The sequence below is a fragment of the Ambystoma mexicanum genome, chromosome 3p (assembly GCF_040938575.1).
Source record: "Ambystoma mexicanum isolate Mex_15411 chromosome 3p, UKY_AmexF1_1, whole genome shotgun sequence".
Classification (NCBI taxonomy): domain Eukaryota; kingdom Metazoa; phylum Chordata; class Amphibia; order Caudata; family Ambystomatidae; genus Ambystoma; species Ambystoma mexicanum.
In genome coordinates, this window is record NC_090925.1 from 714,065,489 (window position 1) to 714,090,127 (window position 24,639).

Sequence of the window (24,639 nt, forward strand, 5' to 3'; positions counted from 1 at the left end):
GAAAAACTCGCAGGCTGACTGCATGTCGAGATTACCGGAAAACAAAGAAAAGGCTGCCCCGTTTCTACAAGGGGAGTGCATTGTTGCTTCCATCTCGGACATAAGAATGCCAGAATATCTGGAACTCAGTGAAAAGCACTGGCAAGAAGAAGAAGGGAAAGACCCAACCATGTCCGCCATTCGTAAATGGATCAAAGAAGGCTGGCCAGATGAAAGGGTGCTACCCGAGGGCATGAGGCCATATTGGAAAGTACAAGAAGAGTTGTCCGAAACACAAGGGATAATCATGAAGTCGGATCAAATCGTCCCCCCCACAGGAATGAGACGCACAATTCTATGCAGGGCTCATGCGGGGCATTTGGGAAACACGATGACTCGCCGCAGAGTCAGGGAAGCATATTGGTGGCCATCCATGGACCAGGAGATTCGCTCCATGATAGAGCGATGCCACGAGTGTTTAAACAGCGACAAAAGATTGAAGATTCGCCAAGCACCTCTCATACCCACCGAGATACCGGAAACAGTATGGTCCAAAGTGGGCATAGACTTTATCGGACCCCTGGAAGCGATGTCAGCAGAACACAAATACGGAATTGTACTAGTCGACTACCTATCCAAGTGGGTGGAAGCAGAGTTTGTTCCAAACATAACCACAGAAACGGTTATAGAGGTGCTTACCGAAATTTTTCAAAGGGAAGGGCTCCCCAATGAAGTAGTCACGGACAATGGGGTGCAACTAGTTTCTAGAGACATGGAGGAGTTTCTCAAAAAGAACCACATCAAGCAAAAAAAGGCGGCCCTGTATCACCCTCAAGCAAATGGACTCGTGGAAAGGGCGAACAGGTTCATTAAAGGGGCCATCCAACTTGCAATGGCCTCGGGCATGGACCCCCTCAAGACTACAAAGGAAGCCATAGCAGCACATAGACTCACTCCGAATGGCATTACCCATGTATCCCCATTCAAAATGTTGAGAGGGAGGAGTGCGGCATCAACACTTATCCCGCCTTGGCTGTCTAAAATAAGAATAGATGAAGAGGTAGATATGGCAGACGTAGTATGGCGCATTACAAGAAACAAGTCACGCATGAAATTGTGGAGTGACAGAAGAAGGAGAACGAAGCAAGCGCCCAGCATCGAAAGAGGGGACTGGGTCAAAATCAAACTACCAAGAAAAGATCAAGACACAGGTTCCCGGTATAGTCAACCCATACAAGTTACTCATAAAGGGACAAATCACGTCCGCACAGAAGACGGGCGCGCGTGGAACTTCGAAAGAGTAGCTTTGTATCAACGCAGACAAGAAAGACTTAAGACTCCAGAAACCCCACGCACTGAAGCAGAAATGGAGGATGTGGGGAATGAAGAACCAGAACCAGGGAGAAGCGATGGAGAGAGAGAAGAATCAGAGAATCAACCGGAAGAACCCTATGTAAGCCCCGAACCGGTTCCGCAGGGACCTTGCCCGGGAACCAGTGAGAGGCCCAGAAGGGAGCATAAAAGACCGGTAAGATTCAATGACTTTGTGTTACAGTGACCCCTCTCCCATTGTGATAAAGGGAGGTGTGTAGAGATGTCGCGAGAGCGCCCGCTCTCGCGAGATCTCGAGCGTAACGAAGCCCCGCCCCCGCGCGCTACGCGCGCATTACGGGACGAGCGGAGGACGCAAGAGGAGCGTCTCCCCGGGCTCCTCCGAGCACGGGAAATCAAGAGGACTTGTGAACCACCGGACACTGCACTCGCAGCCCCATATGTTGTTGGCCACGTTGGCCTTTTGTTAGAGCACCACTGCTAGGGTTATTGGTAAGAACCACCCATGTTTATGCAATAAAGCCTGGTTGGACAACCCGCAGCTTCCTGCCTCCTGAGATTCATTATACTACACCCATAGGATTGCATTGGGGATTTCCTTATTTTCAGCGGGTTAAAGTAAAAAAAATAGCAATATGTTTTATTAAAAAATCAGGAGTCAGTCGCCTAAATCGGGAGGTTTGGCATGTGGTCACTTTTGCTTAACGGGAGATGCCTGATCGGATCCCTGCAATACCTATTATCAAAGCAACCAAACGTGTATGTTATCTTTAAATCCAATCACTTGTTATTCTCACTGGCATATTCCACTTACTTGGGCCCTCACAGGATAACCCTTGCGATGGAATAAAAGTGGGGTGGAGGTTCCACGTTTCCCCTGCCCACTTTCTGAAGTGGCTCCTCCCATCACCCCTAGTCTCCATCTCCCAATTCGTTACCCAATATCCCACAGTGACTGTGTCCCACAATAACGGCGGATCCATGCCTCAATTCCTCCCAATGTACATTTCTCCAATCGAATTTCTTTGCTACCTTGTTTACAAGTAGAAGTCTTTCTGTTTCCGTACATGCGTACAGCTCGTGCCGCTGGAAGCTTTTGCTATTGGTGGCTGTAGCAGCTTCTCGCTGATTGGATAGCAGTGCCACGACAGTTGAAGCACTAGACCCTGCGACTGGCTGTTGGTTGTACTCGTGTTAGGATTGGTTATGCTCCACTCTTTCCCGCCTTCGAGAGGCGGAGCGCGAGATTTGAATCTGTACGCACAGCGGCCAGTGCCAGCCAGAGCAGAGCGTAGGAAGCCGAGATCCGAGAATCAACGAAGGAATCTGGTCGAACGTGTCAGCAGGGGGACTTGCAGCTCAACGGATTGAAACGTTGTAACCGAGGGGCCGATTAAACGAGATCAACAAGCGGGTAATTGTCAGGGTTGAGAAAAAGCTCGATCTGTAGGGGTGGAGGAACCGAAGAAGGCAGTGGTGGAAAATCGACGTTCAAAGCAATGTGCGGGCATGGATCGTAAGCAAGACCAATGTGGGAACTGCACGTTGAGTAGAGATTTGAATATCAAGGTGTAAAGGTGCCCTCCTCCATGCTCAGTTTCTTGTTCTAATCTCTATCTCTTCAGGAACCTGCTGATTGTTTTAGCCCGTCCTGCAACTAATATTCGCTTTCTACAATGCGCTGCTATTAACGCGCATGTGGAGAACTCCCACAGTTGCACAATGTCAGGCGGGAGCAGCTCATCCATTGCAGGTTTCAAAAGCGGAATGCAAAACTGAAGGGCCAAGAGAGAAGGCGACGACTGGCCGAGCTACCGATGCCTGGCATGGGGGCAGCCTGCCAGCGACTTTAGTGCTACGGACGCCTACGGTGTCTGTGGTGCGGGCGGGTCAGAGCAAAACTAGGAGAGCTTGCTCTGGAGACTGAACCTTAATGGGCGCCGTGACGGCCCATGTTCAAGTATCGTAGCAGGCGCGGGAGGGGCAAATCCTATCGCTTTCTACCTCCAGAAGTCGTGTGGAAGCCCCGTGACATGGCAGTGTTTAATGATCGCTTCTGCATGTGTGGCATATCATCTTCTGTCTTGTGAAAGGCTATTTACTGTGAACTACAGTCATCCTGTCGGTTGCACCTTGTATGCATTTTCAAGCAGGCAAACACAGAAAACCAGGACTTCAGATAAACACGCCATGGCTCTTTATTCTCCTTCCGGTTTCCTTTTCACTTATGTCCTCCTGCTCAAGTTACTGCTTTATATGAGCCATTGCAGTCCCCCCCCAGACTGTACCCTTGAGGCCAGTACTTAATTTGTTCACCCACCTGATAGGTTTAGGTCTTCTCATTGTTCACACATGTTTGACTTCTAATGAACCGTCGGGGATCTAAAAGCAGATCACACTGCTTTTAGATCCCCGACGGTTCACGCAGTGAGCTGTAGCTAGTATCCAGTGTGCTGCAAATCTAGCTTCCACATGAGATGCCGATCATAACTCTGTGGATTACATAAAACCCTTTATTGTTGTCTTTTGCATGTGTCCTAAACAGTTTAGTCGCATAGGTATGTGTGTGTGATACCAGATGTCCTAGGAGTCAAAAGTAGCCTTGGGTAGTTGTCCAGTCAACCAGGCTCTACTAGATAATAATCGGGAGCTAAATTGCTCCCAACTCGCAACAATTTGAATTCCTGTACTGATACAGGCATGGTACGGAATCGCTGGGAGCTGTTTAGCTCCTGGTTATAGCCCAGGAGAGCCTGTTGGCTTGACAACTACCAGGAGCTACTTTTGTCTCCAAGTGCCATCGGGTGCCATGCACATATATCCATATGACATTGACTCTGTGCGTTTAGCAGTGTGTATAAATGAGCATTAGGACACACCCAGCAGACATTTAAAGCATAATGGGTCTTTTATAATGGACAAACTCAGTTTCCGTTTAATTTGGGAGGTACATTTGCCGCATGCTATAAAAAAGATCCTGGTTTCCAGAGATAGCTCCTACTTAATGGGTGATGTCCTATACCCAGGAGCTGCTGTTAGCACCTGTTAATAAAATCCTTATTTCAAACCCTGTGCAGGGATATGAATTAAAACATCAGTGTAATTTCATCCTCCAATGGTTCATTATCTCCAGGGTATCTTTCTGTTTGACCTGTATACGAGAGATTTGATTAACTTTTTCTTAATTTGAAGAATGGCCTAGTTCCTTGTTTGTGTCTTATTACCATAGCTGGTTGTCAGCATTGACCCACTCTTTTTAATCCCTGTGAGTGTCTCCGAATCTAAAGGTGTTGTGATTTTGTTAATAGGTTGACATGCTATCACTCTGTCTCCGTTGTCTTTTTGCTTTTCACTGAGTTTTGGGATAACGTTTCATTTTTGATTTAGCAAGGTCCTCGGATCCCTGATTCATGTTGTAATTCAGGTCTGTGAATGAGTCTCCAAAAAATAATTGCCGGAGGACTTATTTGTGTTGTGCTATGAGGTGTGTTTCAGTAGTGTCTTAGCAGTTGATATGCCACTTGTTCCAAAGGTTTATTGGTTAGGTGCGCAATTTGTAGGGATTTCTTCAGGTTGCTCATGAATCTCTCTGCCATGAAAGTTGCTTGAGGCCATAATCTAGTAATTTGGCAATGTTGGAATCCCGTGTAATGGAGTAATTGGAAATTGATCGAACATCTTTGCTTGTAGAAGCAAGGCCATTGCCAGATTTTTCTATCCTAGGAACCTGATATGGTGTGAATGCTTGATCTAGTCCTGTGGGTAGGTGAAATTCCAGGTACCAGGAATACTCATCCATGATTACCAGTGTGTATAAGATCCATGGTCGCTTCTTCCCAATTTCCTTCTGGTAATGGTGCCCTTTGCAGTGGTTCTAGGCGACTGTATGTTTGCATAGTTTGACAGATAATACAGTGAGTGATGACCATTAAAGAGTATTTTGGCCATGGCTATTCAGAGCTCATCCTTAACTAGTCCCTGTCCCTCTCAGACTTGAGCCGGATCTCCTTAAGTTCCAGAAGCTTCTCAAGATCCTCCTTCCCTCTCCCCCACTCTGACAACGGTCCCCCTCTGACTCTTGACTGGCTGCCTGTTTCTTACAGGGCACCTGCCCGCCCAAATACCAGTCTAGCCCTGTACCTGGTATCCACTTAACCCTCCCCCACCTGCACTTCCCTTCTGGGCTCCATCCTCCTTCACTAGCCTGGTTGGACCTGCACCCCTGAGTCCTTCCAGCTCTGTTCCTCGTACTTCTTTTCATTGGGCTCTGTCCACCTGGCCATCCCCCCCCTGCATTTCTTGTACTGCACTTGCACGATCCAAATGTGACAAGGCCTAATAGGACTGTTTTTGTTTGTCACCCTCCCCGCCCCCCGCTGTCATGTTGCGCCTTTAAACGCATTGTGTATAGGCTCATTATAAAAACCCAATACATGATGGGATGTGATCTAACTTTTGAAAGTTTTGAGCCATGCTTCTGCAATTTTTTTCACCATCGTTTTATGATGATCAGGATCGGGTCTGGTTTGGCGTGATATTCTATTTCTGACTGGGGACATTTACGTTTAGCTTGCTGTATGATGTAGCTGTCAGCTACTGATGGTTTCCACAAGCTCGATTTCACAAATCAGCCAGATTGGTGTCTTTCCTTTGGGGACTATTGTGAAACCATCTGAACGTGCAAGCCTTTGGATAACTGAATATGGTGGTGAGGGCAAGTATGAGCATTCACAGGCCCAGACAACTGCCAGTACCTCTTTCGAGAATAAGCCTGTTCAGTCTCAGACCGTTTTCTGCTTGGATGGGAGACAATTTGCGGAGTGTGCTGGAATTTTGCTTGTATTTTGCCATTATAGCTCCAAGACCCACTAGGCTGGCACCAAACGTGACTTCTTATCTCACAGTTGGTGTTAAAATAGGACATGCAAACTGTGAAGCAATGCAATTGTAGATATTATCAAAAGACAGCTTGACAGTTCAGCAACCAGCTGCATTCCTGATCTTCCTTCACAAACACGGGGGAGCACTGATGGTGGCAAATCCCGACTATACAGGCTTCGAAATGGACATGAGCTGGGAGCTATTTAGCTCCTGGTTTAGCCAAGGGGGGCCTGGTTAGATTGAAACCAGGAGCTACTTTTGACTCTTGGGGGTAAGAGGTGCCATACAAATCTAGCTATGCGATTTTTAACTAGGTATGTTTGGGAATGTATATAAAGGACAATAAAGAACGCGCTTAAGGGACATTTAGATCATATTGGATAACGTGAAATGCACAAAACATTGCGCAAAATTAGATTTGCTTCACACTCTGTACTAGCTTCTGGTTCCCCAGAGGAAGCTCCTGCCTAACTTGTTATGCCCATTACCCAGGAGCAGCATTTGCCCCTGATCAGCAAATCCCAATTTTAATCCCTGCTATGCTATGTACAATGACCAGTCCCAAGAAAGAGCACAGTGCTGATAGGTTTGATGGGTGTGGGGTTGTCACAAGTGCCATTACTTGGTCCGTATCTTTTTTTGGGAGATTGAATGTCCAAAGAAATTGAGGGAATGTTCTCCAAATTCACTTTTTCACTATTTAGTGCAGTGTGCTTCTTCCAATGCAATGTATACTTGATGCATCGCTAACATTCACGCAATTGGTGATGCAACATATGACTGAATGTATTTCCTCTTGGAAAATGTTTTCCGCTGAAGAGATGCTGTTTGTATTGGACAGGCCCATGGGAGTAGTAATCAACCTAAATTCCAGTGCTAGTACTCACTGGTTGTAACCTTTGTTGCATTGCAGCTTTGAAAATGTGGTAGCCCAATTGAGTAGAATTATCATGCCCAACGTCTGGTGGTGATCTCTTTGAATGGCTTTGGCATCCTCATGTCCAGGCAAATTCGTATTTTCTGATTGGTTCTCTTGTTGGCATAGATAACATGGCAGGATAACATGGCAGATGCACAAGGAGTGGGTCCAGATGCTGGTTCGATGATGATGTACGAGGCGTGTAATTTATTCTTGAACTTGTTTCTGAATGTTGGATGGGAGGCCTTGATAGTGTTGAGCTGCAGGTCGTCTTTGTGCAAGTGATTCTGTTGGCTTTTGTTTGCTGATACCTTGAAACAATGATGGAAATACATTACATTTTTTATGGTAGGTCTAAATGGTCGCTTATTTGTACTAAATGTGCATGAGACCATTTGGAGTGCGCTTTTGAAACTTGGGGGTAGTTCACGCAGAATCTGTCCCAATCGTCGGGCATGTATTTTCGATGTAGAAGGCACTCAAAACCTGGCTCTCTGCCTAAAAACGCACAAGGAAATGCAGTGAACCACCACGACCGACACCTGGCTTGGTAACCCATTGATTACAGACTCCCGCCATAGACAGTCATGCCGGACGCTATCTAACTCCACCACCTCAAGCCTTTGCCCAGTCTTGGAACCCGGATTGTGACAGAAGCCTGTACCAAGAACGTATTCTTCACCTCAGCTGGAACGCTCTGGGGCCTAAAGCAATCCATTACGATTAATCAGGGGCGATTGTGCTAGGTTTGTAACCCAAGAACCAATAACATTCTTGAGCCAGATCAAGGCTCGACAGGTACTGGGACCTGAACAGGAACAAGGTTCCCCTGGAAAACAGACATTCCATCACACCACTATGCCAACTCTTGCCTCTGCACCAACATACACAACAACGCTGCTATAACCCTCTAATGTCGGCCTCGCTGCACACATGACGTCATTCTCGAGCAACCAGCACCACCAGAATGTAGATAGCATAGTCCAAATGGTCCTGCTGCACACATTCTAGTGCTTACACAACCACTGCACCACACCTACCTCTAGTATGCAGCTACACACCACCTGCTGCATAAATACCAAGTGCACCCAAGCTCGTTCCACACTACTCTCCACTGGCCTGTGGTCCGCGAGAATGTTCAGCCCACAGCGTTATGGAATCAGAAGGGTAAAAGGTGCTTTACAAACATACATCGGTCGATGTGTAAAAAACGTCCTATGCATCTTACCTTAGTTTTCCTCACTTTTATAAATGCAAAATGTCTGCCTGGGCACTGCCATCTCGTGGAAATCTTATCTGTTAATCTATCACCCTCCTTGCTGCAGTAATACAGATCACCCACCCCTAAAGCTGTCACCATTCTAATGACGTTAGTGGGCAGTGCAGACCAATGCCCCCTGCCCCTTCATAATGTTATCTAACGCAGAACCAGGAACATAAACACACACACCCACACAGTGCGCAAATCTTTTCTTTGTTTTCACAAAGGGTAAAAAAATGTAGATGTAAGTTTCTAAGAAAACCGCGATAATAGGAATGGTAGCAAGTCCTTCTATTTTTGTCATAACGCTGAAAAGAGCAGATTCTGCTCCCGAAAACATCTTATAATGGCCATTCCGTTCAGCGATCGATGAATCGTTCTTTGTATTCACATCACACATTTTGGATGTATGGAATATCGCAGTGGTTTCGGTTTTCAAAAGCAACACTTTCACTTCTGCAAGTTTTCATAATCTATGGGCTGCCATGTTGCTCCTTTGTTACTGCAACGGCGAAAGGACATATTGATGTCTGCCGATCGTCCCAGATAATGGTTATCACAGATGCGTAAAATTGAGAATAAAAAATATATTTCATTACCCACTTTTTAATATAACATATACATTAACGAGTTAATGTCTATTCTTTGCGGCACATTGAACATTCATCCGTGACATCGTTAATCGTGTAGCATACAGCACGCTTGCCTAAACAATAATTAAACCTTTGCTTACATTGTGCATGGGGTTTCCATTCTCTCTGTGCCGCATGACCAACTGCTTCGAAAAAGATCTCAGTAAAAAAAATCTTTTCTTTGTCTGCTCTCAATATATGGTGAATCTTATCAATTCTTTGTGGGTATTCGATATATTGTGTCCTTCAAATTGTAAGTGGGGTCCATTGAAGGCCAAATAACAATGAAACCCCAGAGCGAGCCACAACGAGATTTGTTTCCGGGGGGTGCACCTGCCACAAAAATGAGCAATATTCATGGCAGGCTGTGCGATTAAACACAATGAATATTTCAAGTATTTCCGCATAGCAAAATATTTTGCTATCATTGTAACTGTAACAAGGCGCCTGGTGCCACAATATTTATGGATTGTTTCACAGATGCACCTAGTCGAGATGCAGACAGGCAAGGGTAAAAAATAAATAAAAGCAAAACGACCGTGTAGCACAGTTTTTTTTCGGTGAGTGGGGCAACTTTTTATAGCAAAAAACACTAGAATACACATCAGGAAAACATTTTTTTTATGACCCCAATACACATCCTTGTGTATAAGAACACAGAAACGTGATGCTGCTTTCTTGAGGTCTGCCTCGTTGAAAACCAAACAAAAGGTTCCCTTTTTTATTTTTGGTCATATTGTAGGTTGGCACTAACCAGGGCTTTCAAGTAGGGATGTAACATAACGTTAAAGATACCGTGAACCACTTAATTGAACAATAATAACCGTCACATTGTTTATACCGTTCATACCGTTAAGTGTGCTTTTCAATCTGATTTGTAAAGGCTGCAGTAAGCAAGTGCTGCGCAGACTTGGTCTTGCACTGTTGGATCTGCCGTCTGCCAGGTAGTTTCAGTTGGAGCAGTTTTTAATGTCATTCCATAAACCACACATGCCTGACACAAAATCAATATGTCAGCAATAGGAAGAATAGATACAGTGCCAAGAAGGAAAATGGTTTACTTTGGGGTGGCGGCTTTGGGGTTTATATATTTATAATGGATAATGTTCTCTAAACATATGGCAATGGGGGATTTCCCTGGTTCTATCATTGAATTTACATACAATAAGTCACACTGTGAAATTCACTCATCTGTCGTATTCCCTGCTGCCATACCAAAGGGTAACATGTCCGTGATTTCTGAAAACCTTTTGGCCCGCAAGTAAACTAAAGGCTGTAACGTAAAGAGAGAGTGCGTGTGCGTGCATGTGTGTGTGTGTATGCGCACAAGCGTATACTACCATCAGCCTCCATGGATCTGTGGCATGCAGGTTATCAAGATGGCAACATGTTCATCTTCACCAGTCGCCAGTAGGGGAGCAAAAAGTCTAAATGACCACTTAAGAAAAGCTATTTAGTTTGCTTTTGCCAGTTGCAGCAGGGCCCTCCCCACGTGTGTGTGTTTGGTGGAAGCAAGTAATTTCAGTGGAAAGTATGTTGAAAAGCCCAATTCTGGCCCTGGGTGCATGGTTTTGTTTGTGAAGATACATCTGTCAATGTATGACCTTTTAGAAAATATTTGTTAAGATTAGTTAACTCCACCTGCTATACCGCGATAACCATGATATACCGTCATTGGGCAAGAAGGTTATCATACCGTCATAAAACTAATACCGTGACACCCCTACTTTCAAGTACTGTGATGCTAAACGCCAGTGCTGGGCTTCACAGGTCCCTGGCCGTTCCACAAGTCTGGTTCTGTGAGGTCTTCTCTTTTATTATTGTGCTGGGGCAGACCCAAGTGTGAAATCAAGAATGCTAATGACCACTTGCATTATGAAGGCCCTCATTGTGCGTACTCTCCACACATAATCCTAAAACAGTGTAATGCATACATACTTAGAGATTTTATTTACAAGATGCTAGTGTGAAACAATTCTTTGAACACCAGTAGTGTAATACACAGAGATGTCTGGTTTTCTTGTGCATGTAAGAATTTTTCAAGCATCAGGGTGTTGTCATTGTTTACAGACTCCTTTATTTCAGGAACAAGGAGTGTTTCGAACAAATGTTGAAAACAAGAAAAGGGGGTGTTTTCAAATGGGGGCGACCATGGGTACAACTTTAAATGGAGAGTGCCACCGCCGGGACACCAATGCATTCAGCCATTTTGTTCATTGCTTAACTAATTTTACTTTTGCGACTATGCAACTTATTTCAACATTAATCAATGCACATAGTCCCTAACACCTAATAAGTTTAGTAGCTAATCGCTACCCACCTTCACTGTGTTTATAAACTCACAAACTTATTTACGTCATTTTACTTGACGTTTGGTGGTGGTTACGGCATGAAAAACAGATGCATGTATATAGATGGATGAAAAGCGATGGGCTCATGTATATAGAGGTGACGCGGGTGGACCAAGGCGTATATTTTGCACCAGAAGGTGTACACTGTTGCACGCAGGACCACATGTGCAATGAAAAAAAAATAAACTTTCATCACTAAAATTCCTGCATGTCTAGTGTGGGTTCACTTTTGAAAGGCTTACTGGCTTGTGTAGATCTATCACAGCAATGCTCTTTATTTTGTATTTGTAAGTTGCCTATACAACAAATGGTGTCACCAGGTGCCACAAGACACAAAGTGGGTAGGGTAACGAGGGGATCAACAATAAATAAACAATAGTAGTCCTACTAGGCCTTGTCACATTTGTATCGTGCAGTTAGAAGTGAAGGAGAGGGGGAAGGGTGGTGGATCAAGGTATGGGCAGGTGCTACTGGGAGCCCACGAGGGGATGCCAGGGGGAGGGTGCCGGCTTCTGGTTAAGTGCTTGGGCAGAGGTTTCTCAAGGGGTGGATGCCCAGCAGTTAGGCGGGGGACCAGAGGACAGTATTAAGTGGGTGCTGGTGTCAACTTGGCAGAGGGCTTGATAGCCTGTAAGACTCGTGAAGGACCAGGCCGACAGTCCTAGTGGCTGGGAGCGACCACCAGCGAGATTTTAAAGCTGGTGAGATGCGGTCCCTGGACTTCGGGCCAATGATATGTCTTGCAGCCCATTTTTTTTATTGTTGAGGGGGGCAAAGGGAGGCAAGAGGCAGATTGAGGAAGAGGCTCTTTCAGTAGTCCAGCCTGTACCAGAGCTCTGAAGACATTGAGATTCTGGGGGAAAGTGAGGAAAGCGAGAATGCCTTGAAGGAGTGTGATGCTGGAAATGCATTGGAGGGACAGGGCCTCCCTGTCCTTGTCCTCTACTCCCTTATGTGTGTTCTGTGTTGTTTTCTGCACAGGAGTCCATGGAGGACTCCTGGCAGTGCAGCTCTTCCTCTTTTTTTTGGTTGTGGTGAACAGACCCTTCGGATACCCTTATGGCACTTGGGGGTACAACCCTGTATCGCTATGGCATGTATTTGGGCACCTGTGTGGCCCACAGAGCAGGGTATGGGCTGGTGGCAGCTCCATGCTGAATTTGACAGGTGCTCTTAGTATCCTCCATTTTGGAATAACCAGGCCCTGCCATGGGAATCAGTAGATTCCTGATAGGAGAGAAGATGGTCTCTTGCTTTCTATTGCCTGTTACCTTGTTTTCCCTAAGCCCTGACTCTGTCCATTCCCCTGACTGGCATTTGGGTGGAAGTTCCATATATGGTTTTGTGGGGACGTCCAGGCCAGACTGGCTGGAGCCTTCCCAGTGACTGTATGTTGTGGGTACACCCTTTGGGTGGGACCTGGGTGAATGGAGTGTGTGACCAATATACGTTTCAAGTTATGGGTGTCGGGTTTCTGGTATGTGACACAATGACTGAGACAGCCTTGCCTGACACTGGTATGAGTGCAGTGTGGTGTGCTGAAAGGCTGGGTGCTTGTCCCAATCCACATTCCTTGTTGTGAGTGTCTGGGTGGAAAAGAATGGCCTGCATGTGCTGGGAGCCTGATTGGTTGCCTGCCTGCATGAATGCCCTTCTGAATGATTGGCTGCCTGAATCTGGCTCAGCAGTGTGAATCAGACAGAACAGTATATCTGGGGACCTCTCAATGACCGGAATCGTTCAGAAGATGAAGTAGAAACTTGATGCTTAACCTTGAAGCCCAGCTGGAAGAAGGCTTTTCATTCGATGCAACCCGAAAGCAGCCGTGTTTCTAAGAACTGATCCAAGAGAGGACCTGGCTAAGAGCCCACTCCCCAAGCTACGAGGGAACATGTGCACCGGCTCATCTTCATCAAGGCACCCTGGTAGCCAGTCCCAAACAGCTTTCGATCGGAGATGGGGGTCCGCCGAGGAACATCGAAGTAAGCACTAGGACATAGAGGCCGTTGACAACCATCACAGTCGACTTGTGTTTGGAGGAACGCTGTAACCTCGTCGACCGGAGTCGCAACACTCCATTGCCTAAAACACTTTGAAATCAAGGACTCCCTTGCCATCACCATCGACTGCTTTGTTCCGCTGGAGAAAGTGGAGGTCGCCGACAAACTGAGGAGAATCCGCTGGTGGGTTTCCCGTCGCCCGAAGTCCACAAAGACGCTGACGAAGATCCGCGAGCCAGCCGCGGTCGCTTGCCGATGCCTTCGCTGGGCCTACGTTCTTCATCAATCTGCTTTGCGGCAACAGACTCGTCATCTAGGTGCGCTGCACGCCTCATCTTCGCAGGACGGCCAATCGTCGACGAGCACCGAAGCTGCTGTCTCTGTGACATTGTTCACCGTTTTCTTCTGGGAATCTCGACGGCCCGTGGCTCCTTCTTTACTCAAGAGGGATCCATCGACAAACAATCGAAGAACTCTGCTAAACGCAGGTACTTTGAGGTAGTAGAACAAACGACTATTTTTAAACCTATATGGACTGAGCTTGTTGATAGACTTTATTTACAGGTTGCCCAGGAGGAGGGGATCCTTGCACAGAACTGTGTAGGGGTAGAGATAAAATATTCTGCCATTTGTTTATCCCAACTTGTCTTCCTTCCTACGTCTATTGTTGATTCACTTTACTATTTGATTTGTATGCCATTGAAACGGTCAGCTGTTGGTGCATTTTAAAGGAGTCAAGAGTTAACTGTGGTACCACATAGACATTTTACATATTTACCATATTAGTATTGCCAAAGCGCAAAGTGTGTTGATTGCCGAGCATCTTTCCTGGGGTGCTCTGTGCTTCTACTCTGCCATATAGAGGGCCCAATTAGGTCGGCCAGAGGGCTGGAGGGAAACTGGGTGCTGGATCTCTTACTCGCATTAAGAAAGAGAACTGTCTGTGCCTCAAGCCTGTATAGCAGTCAGTCAATTGGGAATATGAGAGGGGGTAGTAGAGGGATACTTGAAGGAAAGCTGTGTGCCATCAGCTTCTCGAAATGAGTAGCGAAGGACATCTGGTGTCAATTAAACCTTTGCTCTGTTACAATCTGCAGCCAATTAGCAAGATTCTGATTTTCCAGCGAAATCAGACCCTGTATCTTAAAAGACTGGTTGCACCCCAAAAATAACAATGGCAAAACAGTAACTATACAGTCGTGGTCGTGCTAAGCCTTGTTGTATTCGGACGTGCAAATGAAATTGAGGAATAGTGCAGGGGATGGGGGTGGAAGGAGGAGCAGAGGAGTGGACAAGTGCTAGAGGAGGATCCGGGAGGGAAGTGCTAAGGGGAACCAAGGAGGAGAACCTCAGGCTAAGTGCAAGTACAGGCGACTTGCAAGGGTGGGATGGTGACAGGCAAGGCCCCCACAGTGCAGTGGGGCGGTGCTGAAGTTGACTGTGAGGAAGGGCCTGGGATCATGTAGGATTCACGAGGGTCAGCCCACCGGTCACAGCGGCAGTTGGGGCGATGGCAGGGAAAGGAAAGAGAGCACAGTTTTGAGCAGTTTCTGGAATTTAAGGAGGTCCTGTTCAAGTCAGAGGGGGCAGAAAGGCTATTCCAAAGGGAGACGCCAGCCGTGGAGAGAGAGACCTGCACACAGTGTAAACAGTTCAAACTGGCTTTTTTACACACAAAAAAAGAATTGTGTTGAGAGACGCACATCATTTTAATCTTTGAAGTGAACCTTTCAAGTTTGGGAGGGCACACCTCTATCGCAATGTTCTTTGGTATAGACTGGGCCCCGTGAACAAAAATCTGGAGCAATTGCATGCTTTTCTATGGAGAGCTCATTCAATGTCAGATCTTTTACAAATTCGAAATCCATTGCTGCAAGATTGGCTTTGCCACCCACTGTTTGCTTCTTTTGGTAAACTCCTTGTTGTAACGGAGATTCCTGAATGTTCCTGCACTTTTTTGATTGTTCTGTCAACATTCTTGCTGTGTGCAAGTACAGCCAGTCTTGTTCCGGTGTGGGCAACAACTTTCTTTATGCCTGTCTGTGACCATAACCAGCAGAATGAGACACCAGCATAGAATGTTTCAAAGGCACACAATCGTAGTTTATTGATAATGCGCCTACGCGGAGCCAAACAGCAATGGCTTTGTCCGTGCCTCTGAAGTTATTATGAGAGCAAACAAACTTTATGCACTTGGTGTTAAATTGCTTTCATCACAGGCCAAATGCGAAAACGAAGTCCAGGTCTCGGGCTATGTTGGTGCCGCTGCTTAACTGAGCTATTTTCACCCCTGGTGCTCCAAGAATAAGTTTGTACGTGCAGAGCAAAAGGGTTTTCTTACCGCTAGGCAAGCATTCTATAGTTGTGTGTGCAGATCAATCGGTGCCTACAATTATTTGTTTATAATTTACCACACTGACCTCCATACCATCTATGGCAAAATGCAATATTTTAGGCTTGTACTTTAGGCACATATCATGGAACACCTCCATATCTTCAATGTGATTCGGGGAGTACCCTTGTGTCTCTTAAAAGCATTTTGTCATACACAATCTTCTCGAGTGCTGTGTGAGGAGTGGAGCCTGGCACCAACCACCTTTTACTTCCACATTTGTGGCAACGTTTAATTCCTATGAGTGTTTGTTTGAACAATGGTGCATCAATGAACACAATTTTTCCCGCAGCATATCTACAGATCCAAAGTTTTTGAGCTCCACCAAAGCTGGTTGCTGATAGAATGGGACCAACTTAAATTTTCTGCAGCTTTATTTTTTATTTTTTAAAATGATTTTATATATATATATTATATTTTTTTTTTCAGCAGCTGAAACATTTTTAGAAATTGATTTTGCAATAGGTCATACATCATACTGATGATGTTTGGGAACTTCTCTTGCTTGTCCATGGCTATTCCCACATGCCCGTCGGTGGCTATCGGGTTAATTTGCACTCCTATGGATGAACCCATATTTTTCCATTGCATCCGAAGATGTACATTCAGACACTTGCACAATGCCTGAACGCACACTTTTTCTTTGTGGTTTGCATGTCTTGGAAGCAGGTAAGTGCAGTATTTAGCAGAAAAACCTGGACTGTCACTCTGTCCATCACCCGCAAGCCAGAGCCTTTTTCCATCTAAAGCATTGTCCAAAGATGTGTGTCCATGCCTGGCTAATTGCCAGGGCCAAGAATTTCTTCTGATATCTTCAGTGATTTTTGCAAGGAACTAAAGTCCCAAAAATGTACAGAAATGTTGAGCCTCTAAACGGCAAAAGCAGATGAACAAAGTACATTTCCAGCAGGCACTTTTCCAAGTATAGTTTGAGCAGACCATGAAAATGTGTTTTGTGTACACAGCTACCCTCATGTTCAGGTTTGTGCCTATAACTATACGAGTAAAGTTCACCAATGGCTCCCCACAAATCCTTCTATGCAATTTATGATCACATCTTATCATCTTCATAATCTGAATGAGGCAGCAGTTGAATACAATTTATCAATCATCCTGCAATACAGTGGTTTGCAGTTACGTGATGGTGCATAAGTCCTCAACACTCGGAAGAGTGATGTCCAGATTCCGAGCACAATCGTCTATCATTTGCCAAAGTTGCTGGACTTATTTCTGTTTGGGACATTTCCGGACTTTCTGAATGTTTTGAGGCAATGGTGAAAATGTTCTCTTTTCTGTTGTGTGAGGCGTTCTGCAAGCAACTCTGAAAAATAGTCTGTTATTTCTGTCACTTCGGGGTGACGTTTTGTGCTGTAACAATGATCCATGGTTACTTTCCATTGGTCACTGGTGACCTTCCATTCTCACTTCGGACACTGGACATCTGGATCGTGGCTCTGAATCTTGACTGGATCATGCAGAGCTTCAAAAAGTAGCTGGGTTTGGCAAGCCACATCATTAGTTTGTGTTGTCTGCGTCTTCGTGCTCCTCTTCTTAAGTCTCTAATGGATGAAAAGAAAAATGCTTAATTTTTCAATATTTTGGTTATTTACCCTTGTTTTCTGAATTTTACTTGGTACATTCAATTCTGATTCACCAGCCACAAGGCCAAGCTGATGAAGAGCATTTTGAAATGGTATTAACAAAGCAATTTACTCTTCAACATCTATATATAGCCAATTTCACTCTGGTATACAGAGAATGAAAAATATTACATGAATGTTATAAATGATATTAAGTTATTGTTTAACGATGTAAAGTTAAAATCATTGATCCCACAAACTACATCTTGATAAGGTTGATGATTATCAACGTTAGAAAATCAGTTAAAATTTCTAAAAAGATACGGCTGATCGTCCAATTACAATTTTGTCATTATTCTGGACATAAAGTCAAACACTGTGTATATGTAACATTTTAAAAACACAGATTTCGAAAGTGTACCTGATAACCTTCAGAGATGTTGGATGTTGCCGGGAGTTGGTGTCTTCATCCTGAAAAACATATCCATTAAATGGTGTCTTTACATTTTTTTTTTATGATTTTAAGATTTTTAACAAGCAATTAAAGATTTTGAACAAAAACATACTACATTCCTATAGTTAATGAAAGTGTCTGTAATTCAGTAACAAAGAAGGTTATGACAATTTCCTTTCATTGTGGCATTTGTTTCTGTGAGTAACACATTGAGGTGGTGGTTCTAAATGCTTTACATTTTGCAGACCGTATTTTTTTTTTTAAACTATCATTCTTATACATTCTCAGTTGTTATGCCTCATCCACCCGACCCGCTGCAGTAGAAGAGTAGTACGTTGTAGAAGTTCAGCCTCCCCCATATCAAAGTAATGTCAATAATAAAAATGTAAAAAGAAAATTGGAGAAATGCCACTTGGACAGATTTCTTGATTGCTATGCAATTTGGGTGGATTTCCAGTTATTGCATCAACAATCTGTACTAAGTCACTCGTCTGCATATGCCTCTAAAACTACCTCCACAGCACTGCAATGCACGATTTTGCTCTTTTTCACGCTCAACCCTACTACCCAACCCTCCCTCTTTACATTAAAGATCCGACTGGAGACCACTCAAGTGGCATTGTTGTGCGTTAACTTTGTTTCAAAAGCTAAAATTGTACATAACAGTAATCAGTATTTTTTAACTTGAACATAGATATTTTGTATTCTCGCATCTGAAGTATTAGTATAAAGAAATGACTTGGAAGGTGAGTGAGGTTGCTGTTGACTGGAATAGTGGTAGATGTACAATCTCTGTCCTTTAGTTGTTTTATATAGTCATACGAGTGTGAAATAGAAAATGTACATTCTAATTATAAATTAGACCGCATAAGAGCAATATTTATGTGCAAATCACCCTGCCTCACCAGGTAGATGTTGAAGGTGTCTGTGGTTTCCTCCATGGTAACGGTCTGTACTTCCATCAGTGCGATCTATGTAAACCCATAGATGGTAATCGACACATTTAACAAAATGACATATTTGTAAAAGACGAAATGTATGTTTTTAACGAAGGCTCACATTGCACCAAACTATTAGTGCATCCCTAAACTAGGGCTAAACAAACTAATCTAAAGTTATAATTGTATAAACAATAGTATATTGTGCCACGAAGGTGACTTGTGCAGTAAAATATCAGTGGAAGTTTTCCACAAAAACTCAACCGTTCGTTGTTACCTGTTCACAATGTATTGAACGATCATTTGGAAAAATATTATATTTAAAAAATATAGAAAAAAGTCAAATACCTAGTTAGTGCGTCCACTACACTACTCGCCTGGGTTGCCGTGTGCTGAAATTCAGTAGGAACTGCATTTGGAGGTAATTTGCAATGGAGTCGGAGGCGACGATTTTAGTGAACTTTGACTATTGGTACGTATCTTCAGAGAAGTGCATGCTGCAGTTGCTGCATCGATTGCCCATCACGTCAGCCAAGATATCATTGGCTCGGCCTTCAATCCCGGACATTGAAAATAAGCAGTCGACGGCCATTATTTTTACTAAATGTATATTCTTCGGAAAGACATGCAGGACTGTTTTCTTTTCACTTTTGGCTTGGCTGACATTGGGGCAACTGAAAACGATGCATTTTTTGCGAATTTCTTAATGATCTGTTAAACTACAAAAAAAAGAGTTACATTTAAAAAAATGCCACGGCTAACATGCAGTATGGAATATTACATTTTTATGTGGATTGCAATGGCAAACTACAAATTGTACTGTCTGCATAAATCTGTGGTATTGTCCGGAGTCACTGGGGAATTTCTCACGAATGGCGCAAACCACATAGGCAGAGATCACTCGTCGAACGCGCAATCCAGTCTTCCGTGAATCCTCCATGTAAACGCATGATAGGCCACAAGCCTCTACCACCTGTGCAAGAGATGCAGGAATAGTTTATTTAAATGAACCCAATAATTGCATGCATTATGCTTGAAATACCTTTTTAAATGTACAGCATTTCGTGGAAAGTACTGACAGTGCTTGGAATATCAATGCCCATTCGATCAAAAAAGGTTTGGGAGAAGTTATAATGATAATGGGGAACAATATGCAATGTTAGCCGCCTTGGTTGTCAAACACACAACATATATACTCGTTACTTGGATTCAGAGGGTGAACTGTAGGATCGAAGTTCGTGTGGATCATCCGCAATGCAGATCTTGTAAGGCAGGCTACCCTGAAGTCCTGCAGCTCTGTAACGCACAACAGTGGTGTCTTCAGCAATGTAAGTCAAACAGACAGTTTTCACTGCAACAGCAGTTCTCTAACACAGCTGGCATAACCTCACAACAATAGCAGATACACCATGTGGAAACTTTCCATGCGACTGGGGTTCAGGCTCCGGTAATTGAACGTCGCGAATAGCACCTGATTGCCTAGGTTCATGACTTTTCTCTTTCAAGCATTTCCTCTACCTTCTGAGTATTCTGGCTCGTACTCGTACATGTAGGGCTGAATAGTGGTCATAGTTCTTGACTATTCAAGTACAGAATCAACAGTGAGATAAATAGAAATGTTTTTGGTTAACCAAAAAGAAGCAAAAAAACAGCCATGTTGGAAAAACTATGTGAACACAAGGTTAATGGGGACAAACTTTCGCAAGGGCACATAAAGAACATGCCATGTTAAGTAGAATTTAAATATGGTTTGGTAAAGACATTTGTACATAATATAAGAAATGGTCAAGTAAAAAGCGACTACAGTTGATTATCGGCAGGAAAAGTACCAATTCCCTTTAACCTTTTTGGGCTTTTACTCTGTTGTTTGAGTCCTTTGTGTATTTTGCCTTTGGCAGCCTTCAACCCTGTAGCCCGCCCAGGCTCCAGTGTGTCTGGAAAGGCAGGAAGTGAGGGAAGGCCTCAAAACGTTCCTGCCCTTTGTCTCTAGGTCTCGAGGACAGCCAAACTGCTGTGTGATTGATGGCCTAGGGCTGTGAATGAATATGAAAGTGAGTTTTTTTTGGATTTGGTGCAGAGTTGACCACTGGAGGACAACACCCGAAGCAGAAGACGAGAGACTATGCCAGCAGCTCGCTCCCTGGACCGCAAAGTGCCTGGTGAAGCTCTGCAGCTGTGCTGACTCCGTTTTTGAATAGACGGGGAAGACACGTAAAGGATGACTTCCTCCCTTAGGCTGGTGCGACCAACTAGCCTTGAGACAAACTCTATTTTTGGCGCAACCTGCGACTTGCTGCGAAGGCTGCAGAAGCCTAATAGCCGGGGTACCTCGACCACTTGTGAGTGCATGGTCTGCCGAAGTCAGTCTGGCCAGATCTTCGTCGGCATCCAGAGGACCCTACAAAACCAAGAAATCTCATCCTGAGGCCCCTCGCCAGAGTGCAGGACAAAGGGATCAAGGAAATCCCAACCAGAGCTTTTCGTTCTTGGTTGGCGCTGAGAAAAAGGCACCAAAACAACAGAGCCGTTGAATCGACAAATCCATTGCTGCAAGTCTCTCCCTCTCTCCACCACGACTAAGGACCAGGAACAAGGGTCTACTGGATTGCATTGTGAAGGCAATCGGCTGGAACAACTTCTTCATTTCAAAGGCACTGTGGGGATTGGGGCGCTTCCTATCTTTGGGTGTGTGTTTTAACCCTACACTAAGTTGACCTTAACTTGCCTGCATTGGTTTTACAGCTTGTGATTTCCAAAGGTGACTGTTGTGATTTTACTTTCTAACACTGACTATTTAAGAACAGGAGCATCAGAACTTTGACTTTGCCCATTGATGGTTGTCCTGGCTCCCTAAAGGCCTCCTCCTGAACCTATTGGGTTTGGCAGTGCCTGTTCCCTTACAGGTTTTAAATGTTAATGCTCGGATTATACAACGCCTGAATCCCTCTCGGAGAATCTGTTATAACCGTCAGTCTGTTCTGATCTAACCTTTGCTTTGCAAACGAATGAATTAATTACTCACCGGTTTTATCACTTTTTTACTTGAATCCTAGATTGGGATTAATGTTAAAGATAATTACTACTTATATCTGTGTGTATAAATAATGTGTTATTTAACTTAGTGTTTAATTGGGTACTTGTGTTTACTGATTTTTGTACAGTTCACTCTTCTTTTTTAAAATAAGCCTGGCTGCTCAGTCACACTACCAACTTGTGTAGTACAGGCCTATATTAAAAGGTGGGTTACCTAATACCAAGAGAAGTCTTGTGTAGTCCCACAACAGTTGACAAGATGGCGGTGCCCACGCAGGCGTATTTGCATGTATGAAAATGAGGAAAACTAAGATAAGATGCATAGGATTCTTTTTTAAAAAATGTTTTTATTTTTTTAAGATCGATCGTTGTATGTTCGATAATACATGCGCGATCAATTGCGACAATAACATTTCTGAGCGAACAACCCCTTTCTTAAAAGCCACTGTTATCCTTTCTTACTATAACAGTTGTATATAGTGAAATGTATTTTTGTTTATTTAAATTTAAAAAAAAATTATTTTGGAATAAAACATATGAAGAACAAAACATATCCATAACATCATGGTTTTCAACCAGATTGCAAAATGCATCATGTAATACAGTTCATAAATATAGTCATGTAATAGTTCATAAATTCATAAAAGTAAAACCTAACAACTACTATCTCTATTTCACAACCAAATTTTAGGCATTTCATTTATAACGGACAACACAACATCAATAGGCACAACAGACAACACTATTATAATAATTACAATAACACCCTAACTACTATGGTTAATGAGTCTCAACTGTAAAATCCATGAAAAGATCCCCAAATTCGAGAGTAATGCCCCTCTCACCCTTGAAATGTATTTTGTAAGAATGTTTTGCTGAGAACTTGCCTTTGTATGGTAATGGCGTATGCAAGTGCTAGGGTTATAATTATGGCAATGGGGAATGTATGAAGGCGGGACCGGTGTGTTATGTTGAGATATTCTGCCGCTCTGATCACATTGACAGTTGCTCCAGTGCCAATAAGGAATCCCAAAAGATAATGGTTAATGTTGAGCACTATGATGTTAAGCATTATGGTGTTATGTCTGTGTTGTTGCCAAGGGCATAAATACCCTATTACTATCCAGAATTCTGGCTACTTGTCAGATGGTCATGCACAAAAAAAGAGAATTCCACCTTTTGTGCATTGTTAATTTACTTTATCATTTTGATTCTATAAGTTTGGGTATCTGTACCTTCAACGTACCTGGCATGATTGCCTTTAGACAAATGCAGTATGAACAATAACTAGCTCAAGAAAATCTGTTCATTTTTATGGTCAACAAAAATGATGTGTAACGACCTACCAAATTAAATTTGAATTTTCAATAAAAATTCAACCCATGGACAGTACCTTGGGTAAGGTTGTAGTGTTGCAGAAAGATGTGTTTGGCCTTGGTGAGTGTTTCAGATGGTAGTGATGGTGAGCAGTTTGGTTCCATGGTTTCCATCTGTTGATGAATAGCCATAGCTGTCCCTGCCATTTTGAAGATTTCATCAAGCATGTTTTTTGGAATTTTCTTTTTATATATATATATATTTTTTTTTTTCTCCATTTAATGCAGGCGATTAATACCCTGCTATACATTGCAACGTTAGTGTTTCATCATTGAGTAAAAGATGGAAGTCGGTGTTGACACGAGAATGTAATATCATTAAAAAGCTGTCCATTGATTCACCATTATTTTGAATACTGGAACGGAAGTGTGACGTTAATTATTGTGTGGAGTAAAACAACATGTACGACTGTTCTTGGGGTCCTTACATGTGGCAGTATCGCGTTTCAGCAGTTCATAAATGATGTCACGGACTGTGGGCCCCACTGGTCAAATGAGTATGTCTTGTTTTCTTTTGCTGTCTTTTGAGACTATGGCATCAATGTGTATGTTGAAGGTGTACAAATGATGATGTACCAAAATAACCAGGGCGTCCCGAATGGACGAATAACCTTTGTTACTCAAAGAAGTTTAGAAAAATTATTTACTCCTGGTGAGTTTTAGAAGAATTTGGAATCAGTTGCCTATTGCACAATAAATCTCGGGAAGATAGGTCGGCAGCATGGTGCTTGCCTTGGAAGCAAGATGACATGGAACAACACAGGTTCGATCCCCGGGTCCACGCCTAGAAGGTATTAAGTGTGTTATTTATAACCTATCATATCGAAAAGAGAGTGGTTCCCATTTCAGGCCCCAGTCTGGTAAGGCAGCCGCTTCCAACCCAATTAACCCTGCCAGAGGGAAAAGGCATGACTTTAGTTTATTGAAGGAGATTCCTGACACTCTGGCAGTCATCTAGCACCTCCAATATTATTGGTAGGTTCTGCTGCGGTTGACACAGGTACGTAGTCTGCATTTAGGGAGACCAGGAGTGTAGAGCCCCGGATGTTGATTCCCGCTGTGAAGTACTCCTGTCTCAGGTATACAGCTATCGGTTCCAGCGCTAATATATAGAGCATTGGTGATAGCGGGCAGCCTTTTCGCGTCCCCCCCTCTGTATGGTCCACTGTCCCGATATTTGCTGTCCAGAACGTACTCTGACTGTGGGGGAAGTGTATAGTATTTTAACCCAGCGTATAAAGTTCACACCAAAACCCTATAAGGCTACATTTATCCACTCCCAATACGCTGAGTCAAAAGCCTTGACCGCGACTAAGGATGCCGCCCCATGGTGTTTAGCGCAGGAGCTGGTCTGTTTAATGCGTTATAGTCTGGGCAAATTCAACGTGATATTACGGCCTGGCACAAATCCATTCTGGTAGAGTGCAATACACCGACGGAGACGTGCGGCCAGCATGGTAGTAAGCAGCTTTACGTCGTTTATCATAGTCAACAGGCGATATGAGTCGTAT

At 43.9% G+C, this 24,639-nt stretch overlaps 1 protein-coding gene across 2 annotated transcripts in view; it reads left to right on the plus strand.

The window, feature by feature from the left end:
- Positions 1 to 2,555: 2,555 nt before the first annotated feature.
- KIF20A (kinesin family member 20A) overlaps positions 2,556 to 24,639 on the plus strand; it is a 298,199-nt gene continuing 276,115 nt past the window's right edge. The window contains exon 1 of one of the 2 annotated variants that reach the window (XM_069651561.1): positions 2,556 to 2,725. The gene's annotated coding sequence lies outside the window, so the exon portion shown is untranslated. The remainder of the gene's footprint in view (positions 2,726 to 24,639) is intronic. The other variant, XM_069651562.1, reaches the window with a different exon arrangement.